Here is a 7,884-nt window from a genome sequence, read left to right on the forward strand (position 1 = left end):
AGATCACCACTGCTGGACGCCTGGGTTAAGTCTATGTCTTTGTGATTGTGAATAGTGCTGTGATAAAAATATGGCTACATGTGTCTTTTTGGTAGATATTTATTTTCTTTCGGATATATACCCAGTAATGGGGTTACTGGGTTGAATGGTAGTTCAACTCTCAGTTCTTTAAGAAATTCCAAACCTGCTTTCCACAGTGGCTGAACTAATTTACATTCCTTCAGAAAGGTATGAGTGTTCTCTATTCCCTAAATCGTCACTGATATGTGTTTTTCTTTTGACTTTTCAAAAAAAAGCCATTGTGACTGGTGTGAAATGGTATTTCATTTCGGTTTTGATTTGCATTTCTCTAATAAATAGTGATGATGAGCACTTTTACATATGTTTGTTGGGTGCTTGTGTGTATGTCTTCTTTTGAGAAGTGTCTGTTCATGTGCTGTTGCCCACTTTTTAATGGAGTTACTTGCTGCTTGCTTGTTGATTTGTTTAAGTTCCTTATAGGTTCTGAATAATAGACCTCTGTTAGATGTGTATTTTGTGAATATTTTCTTTCATTCTGTGGGTTATCTCTTTACTGCTTTTATAGTTTCTCTTGTTATGCAAAAGTTTTTCAGTTTAATTAAACCCCACTTGTCAATTTTTGTTTTAGTTGCAATTGCTTTTGAGGACTAAGCCATAAATTATTTGCCAAGGCCATTATCAAGAAAAGTATTTCCTAGGTATTTTTCTAGGCATTTTATAGCTTGAGATTTTCAATTTAACTCTTTAATCCATCTTAAGCTAATTTTTGTATTTGGTGAAATATGGGGGTCTAGTTTTATTCTACTGCATATGACTAGCCAGTTATCCCCGCATTATTTATTAAATAAAAAGTCTTTTTCCCATTGCTTACTTTTGTCAACTTCGTTAAAGATGTGATGGTTGCAGGCATGTGGACTTAGTTTCTAGTACTCTAGTCTGTTCCATTGTTCTATGTGTCTGTTTTACTAACAGTACCATCTTGTTTTGATTACTATAGTCTTGTATTATAGTTTGAAGTCATGTAATATGATGTCTCTAGCTTATGTCTTGCTTTAGTATTGCTTTGGCTTGGCTATTCAGACTCCTTTTAGGTTCCATAAAAATTTTAACTGTTTTCTATTTTCTGAAAAATGACATTAGTGGTTTGATAGGAAAAGCATTGAATCTGTAAATCGCTTTGAGCAGTATACTCACCTGCACATAGATGATACTCCACTGTATGTTCTGTGGTTGATGGGTGAAGTGTATTGTAATTCCAAATGGTCAAGCCGGACCCTACCCCCGCCCGGCTCCTCCTCTGTCAGAGCTCGAGACCTCTAGTCAGGGGCCCTCTGCAGCCACCAGAGATGGGACAGAGGGCCGCTTCCTGCCCTCGTGCAGCTGCTGCAGGGCAGACCGCCTGGCTTGGCCGCAGCCACAGTAACATCTGGTCCCGTTTCCGAGATGTGGGGAGTGTCAGCCGGCTCGGGAGTTACCTGGAGGCTGCTGCCTGCACACAGAAGGCGGCTGCAGCTTGGGTGCCCAGGCGGGAGGGAGGTGCATGGCCTGGTCGGCCTCGGGATCGCCAGCGTGCCCAGCCTGAGGGCCCCCAGGCCGTGCCTGCCAACCACTCCTCCACCTGAGGGAGATCGGGGCTGCTGCCATGGGCACTCGGCAGTCACCCCGTGTGGGGCTGATTGGCAGGTTCTCAGTTCTCGCTCCTGTGCAGCCGCCGCCGGGCAGAATGCCTGGCTTGACCACAGCCACTGGTACACCAGGCCCTGGTTCTGCGAGGCTGGGAGTGCGAGCGGGCTCGGGGTTTGCCAGGCAGCTGCTGCCTGCACACAGAGGGAGACTGCAGCTTGGGCGGCCAGGAGCATGGTATGGGTGGCCTCTGGAATGCGTGCGCGCCATGCCTGAGGGCCCCCCGGTGGTGTCAACTGCCCCGGTCTTCCTCTGCTGGAGCCTGGAGCAGCTGGAATGGCCACTCTGCAGTCACAAGGGATAGAGTTAAGTTTTCTTATCCCACGCATGCACACAAAAAGGTAACTATTCTGTGAGGTAATTAACATGTTCATTGACTTCATTTTAGTAATCATTTCAGAATGTGCATATACACGCATCACATGTACAATTTTTATTTCTCTATTACACCTCAGTAAAGCTGAAAGAATTAACAGTCACAGTTGGACACTTCAATATCTCATTTTAATTAATGGATAGAAAAACCAGACAGAAGCTTCATGAGAAATACAAGACTTAAACAACAGTATAAGCCACTGAGAGCTAATACACATATACAGGACAGTCCATCCAACAACAGCAGAATATACATTCTTTTCAAGTGTATATGGAACTTTCTCTAGGATAGGCCATATCTTCATCCACAAAATATGTCCTAATAATTTTTAAAAGTTTGAAATCATACAAAATATAATTTACAACCACAATGGAAGAAACAAAAGATAAATAAGTGAAAACTGGAAAATTCACAAAAATGTGGTAATTAAACAATAGAGTCTTCAACTACCAGTGAGTGAAAAAATAAATCACAAGCAACATTATAAAATATCTTGAGACAAATTAAAATAAAAACAAAACATACCGAAACTTATTGAATACAGTGAAAGTAGAAAATATATGGATATAAACAACTACATTTAAGAAAAAATCTCAAATCAATATCCTCACTCTATACCTAAAGGCAGTGGAAGAAAACAAAAAAAGACTGAATGCAAAGCTAGCAGAAGGAAAGAAATAATAAACAGCATAATTAGAGCATAAATCAATAAAATAGAAGGTTGGAGAGCAGTAGAATGAACACAGATTCTTTGAAAGATCAAGCCTTTCACTATATTGACTGAGCAAAACATGGAAGACTAATTTTTAAAACAATAAATGAAAGCAGAGCCATTCCTACCAACTTTACAGAAATGCAAAAGGATTACAGGAGTATACTGTGAACAACTGTCTAAAAAAAATTAGGTGCCCTGGATGAAATGGAAGAATCGCTAGAAAGACACAAACCACCAAAGTGGCTCAAGAAGAAAGAGAAAATCTGAATAGACCTATAACCTAGGAGATTGAATTAGTAATCGAAAGCGATTAACAAAGAAACATTTATGACCAAATAGCTGCATTAACTGTTGAGTCAACCTAACATTTAAAGAAGAATTAATACCATTTCTTCTCAAACTCTTCTGACAAAATATATGAAGAAGGAATACTTGCTAATTCATTTTTTGATAACAGCATTATCCTTACCCCAAAGCCAAAGAGAGCACAAAAAGGAGAGCTACAGCACAATATCCCTTATGAATATATAAGCAAAAATCTCAGCAAAATACTAGCAATACTAACAAAATACTAGCGGCAATACTGTATAATCAAAGGATTGTAAACTATCACCCTGTGAGATTTATCCCCAAAATGCAAGGGCGGCTCAACATATAAAAAATCAATCAGTGTAATAAACTGTAACAGGAAAATGAATAAGCAGGTGATTATTTTCATTGGTGCAGAAAAAACATTGATGAAATACAACACCCTTTTATAATAAAAATACTCAATAAACTACTCATGGAAGGGAACTTCTGCAACATGACAATGGGATGTATAAAAAACCAACAGTTAATATCATGATCAATGATGAAACACTGAAAGCTGTTTTCCTAACATCTGGAACAAGACAAGGATGGTGCATTTGCCACTTGTGTTCAATGTAGCACTGGCAGTTCTAGCCAGAGCAATTAGGCAAGACAAAGAAATAAAAGGCATCTAAATTAGAAATAAAAAATAGAAGTAAAATTATATCCACACATGATCTTATGGGTATAAAGCTCCAAACAAAACACAAAACCGATTATAACTAATAAAAGAGGCAGGATGCAAAACAAACATAGGCAAATGAGCTATATTTCCATACAGTTGTAAAGAACTATGAAAACATTTTTAAAATTCCATTTATAATAGCATCAAAGAATAAGTTATTCAGGCAGAAATCTAACCGTCATGGTACACACAAAACTTTGCTGAAAAAAAATAAAGAGTGTGGAAATAACTGGAAAGACATTCTGCATTCACAGGTTGTAAGACAATATTGTTAAAATGACAATACCATCTAAAGTAATCTACAGATTCAATGCAATACCATCAAAATTCCGAAGGCATTTTTGCAGAAACAAAGAAACTCGTTCTAAAATTCATAAAAAAATTCAAAGGATCTGACATTCAAAACAATCTTGAAAAAGAATATTGGAAAACTCACATTTTTCAGTTTCACAGCCTACTACAAATCTACAGTCATCAAGAGAATGTGGTACCGGCATAAGACCAATAGACTTTTAGACCAATAGAACAGAACAGATTTGAGATACTACAAATTAGTCCTCACATATATGGTCAATGACTGTTCAACAAGGTGGCCAAGTCTAGTCAAGGGAGGAAAGAACAGTCTCTTCAACAGCTGAATATAAGTGCACAAGAAAGAAATTGGACCCCTACCTTGCAGTATATACAAAAATTAATTATAAATTAATAAAAGACTTAAATGTAAGGACTAAAAATATGTAACTCTTAGAAGAAAACACAAGGTAAACCTTTATGACCTTTGAGTTTTAAGTGTATTTTGAAATATGACAGAAAAGCACAGATAACAAAAGAAAATACACGTAAATTAGATTTAATCAAAATAAAAACTCTTTATGCATCAAAGGATACTATCAAGGGAGTAAAAAGACTACCCATACTATGTGAGAAAATACGTATCTGATAAAATCAATATGTGTATCTGATAAAAGCTTAATATCCCACAATTCAACAATAGAATTTCTAACATCTCAATAAAAAAATAGGCAAAGGACTTGAGTAGACATTTCTCCAAAGAAGATACACAAATGTCTAAGAAGGACAAGAAAAGATGCTTAACACCGTTATTCATTAATAAAATGCAAGACAAAACCCAAATGAGATGCCACTTTGCATCCACTAGTAAGGCTTTCATAACAATGACACAGGAAATCAATGTTGCTAAGGAGGTGGAGAAATTGGAGCCCTCATGAACTGGCTGCTAGGAATAGAAAATGATGCACTCGCTGTGGAAAACAATTTGGTGGTTCCTCACAGAATGAGCATTGGGTGAAAAACAAAGTCAAGGTGGAAATGTAAAATGTAAAAAATTTCTTCGAACTGGATGACACAACCTATCAAGACCTCTGGGATACAGCAAAGGCAGTGCTAAGAGGAAAGTTTCTAGCCCTAAACACCTATGTCAGAAAGTCTGAAAAAGCACAAACAGACAATCTAAGTTCACATCTCAGGGAACTAGAGAAGCAGGTACAAGTCAAACCCAATCCCAGCAAAACAAAGGAAATAACCAAGATCAGAGCAGAACTAAATGAAATTGACACAACAACAACAACAAAAAAATACAAAACATAAATTAAACAAAAAGTTGGTTATTTGAAAAGATAAATAAAACTGATAGACCATTAGCAAGATTAACCAAGAAAAGGGGTGAGGAAATCCAAGTAACCTCACTAAGAAATGAAACAGGGGATATTACAAATGAAACCACTGAAATATTAAAGATTATTCAAGGGTACTATAAACACCTTTTGGCACATAAACTAGAAAACCTAGAAAAGTTGGATAATTTCCTGGAAAAATACAACCCTCCTAGCTTAAATCAGGAAGAATTAGATACCCCAAGCAGACCAATAAAGCAAGCAGCAAGATTGAAATGGTAATTTTAAAATTACCAACAAAAAAAGCCGAGGACCAGAGAGATTCACAGCAGAATTCTACCAGACATTCAAAGAATGTCTTCTTTCATTCAAAGAAGAAATGATACCAATCCTTTCACAGTATTCCACAAGATAGAGAAAAAAGAAACCCTCCCTGATTCATTCTATGAAGCCAGCATCACCCTAATACCAAAACCATGAAAGGACATAATCAAAAAAGAAAACTACAGACAAATATCCTTGATGAACGCAGATGCCAAAATCCTTAACAAAATACTATCTAACTGAATCCAACAACATATCAAAAAGATAATCCACCATGATCAAGTGGGTTTCATACAAGTGATACAGGAATGGTTTAACATATGCAAGCCAATAAATGTGATACACCAAATAAACAAAATTCAAAGAAAAACTACATGATTATATCAACAGATGCAGAAAAAGCATTCGACAAAATCTAGCATTGCTTTATGATTAAAGCTCTCAGCAAAATAGGCATACAAGGGACATAACTTAAGGTAATAAAAGCCATCTATGACAAACCCACAGCCAACATAATACTGAATGGGGAAAAGGTGAAAGCATTCCCTTTGAGAACTGGAACAAGACGAGGAGCCTACTCTCACGACTCCTCTTCAACATAGTACTGGAATTCCTAGCCAGAGCAATCAGACAAAAGAAGGAAATAGAGGAAATCCAAATCGGTAAAGAGGAAGTCAAACTGTCACTGGTTGCTGAAGATATGATCTTTCGCCTTGAAAACCCTACGGACTCCTCTAGAAAGCTCCTAGAACTGATAAAAGAATTCAGCAAAGTTTCCAGATACAAGATTAATGGACACAAATCAGTAGCTCTTCTATACATCAACAGCTACCAAGCAGAGAATCACATCAAGAACACAACCCCTTTTACAATAGCTGCAAAAAATCAAACAAACAAACAAACAAAAAAAAACGTAGGAATATACCTAGCAAAGGAATCAAAAGACCTCTACAATAAAAATTACAAAACACTGCTAAAAGAAATCATAGATGGAGTCAAGCACAGTGGCGCATGCCTATAATCCCAGCTACTTGGGAAGTTGAAGCAGGAGAATCACTTGAACCCGGAAGGCAGAAGTTGTAGTGAGTCAAGATCACACCATTGCACTCCCACCTCAGCGACAAGAGCGAAACTCCCTCTGGAAATAAAAAAAAAAAAAACAAACAAGAAAGAAAAGAAATCATAGATGACACAAACAAATGGAAACCCATCCCCATGCTCATGGATGGGTGCAACCAATATTGTGAAAACTACCATTCTGTTAAAGGCAATCAACAAATTCAATGCAATCCCCATCTGAATACCACCATCATTCTTCACAGAATTACAAAAACAATTCTAAAATTAATATGGAACCAAAAGAGAGCCATGTAGCCAAACCAAGGCTAAGCAATGAAAAACAAACCTGGAGGCATCACACTATTTGATTTCAAACTGTACAATAAAGCCATAGTTACCAAAACAACATGGTACTGGTTTAAAAATAGGCACATAGACCAATGGAACAGAAGAGAGAACCCAGAAATTAACCCAAATACTTACAGCCAACTGATCTTCGACAAAGTAAACAAAAACATAAAGTGGGGAAAGAACACCCTTTTCAACACATGATGTCGGGATAATTGGCGAGTCACATGTAGGGGAATAAAACTGCATTCTCATCTCTCACCTTATACAAAAATCCACTCAAGATGGATTAAGAACTTAAACCTAATTCCTGAACTATAAAAATTCTAGAAGATAACACTGGATAAACCCTTCTAGATATTGGCATAGACAAGGATTTCATAACCAAGAACCCAAATGCAAATGCAATAAAAACAAAGACAAATAGCTGGGACTTAATTAAACTAAAAAGCTTTTGCATGGCAAAGGGAACAGTCAGCAGAGTAAATAGACAACCCACAGTATGGGAACCCTGACCCTGACCCCTAACACCTGACGCTGACCCCTAACCCCTGACCCTAACCCTAACCCCTAACCCCTAACCCTTAACCCTAACCCCTAACCCTAACCCCTAACCACAACCCTCACCCTCACCCTAACCCAACCATAACCCCTAATGCCTAACCCCTAACCTCTCTTAACCCGTAAC

The 7,884-nt window shown here is 37.6% G+C and overlaps 1 pseudogene; it reads right to left on the bottom strand.

The window, feature by feature from the left end:
• Nucleotides 1–1,341: 1,341 nt before the first annotated feature.
• On the bottom strand, nt 1,342–4,013 carry LOC129055011 (uncharacterized; annotated as a pseudogene).
• Nucleotides 4,014–7,884: the final 3,871 nt, after the last annotated feature.

This window comes from Pongo abelii, chromosome 13, assembly GCF_028885655.2.
Source record: "Pongo abelii isolate AG06213 chromosome 13, NHGRI_mPonAbe1-v2.0_pri, whole genome shotgun sequence".
NCBI classification, from domain to species: Eukaryota; Metazoa; Chordata; class Mammalia; order Primates; family Hominidae; genus Pongo; species Pongo abelii.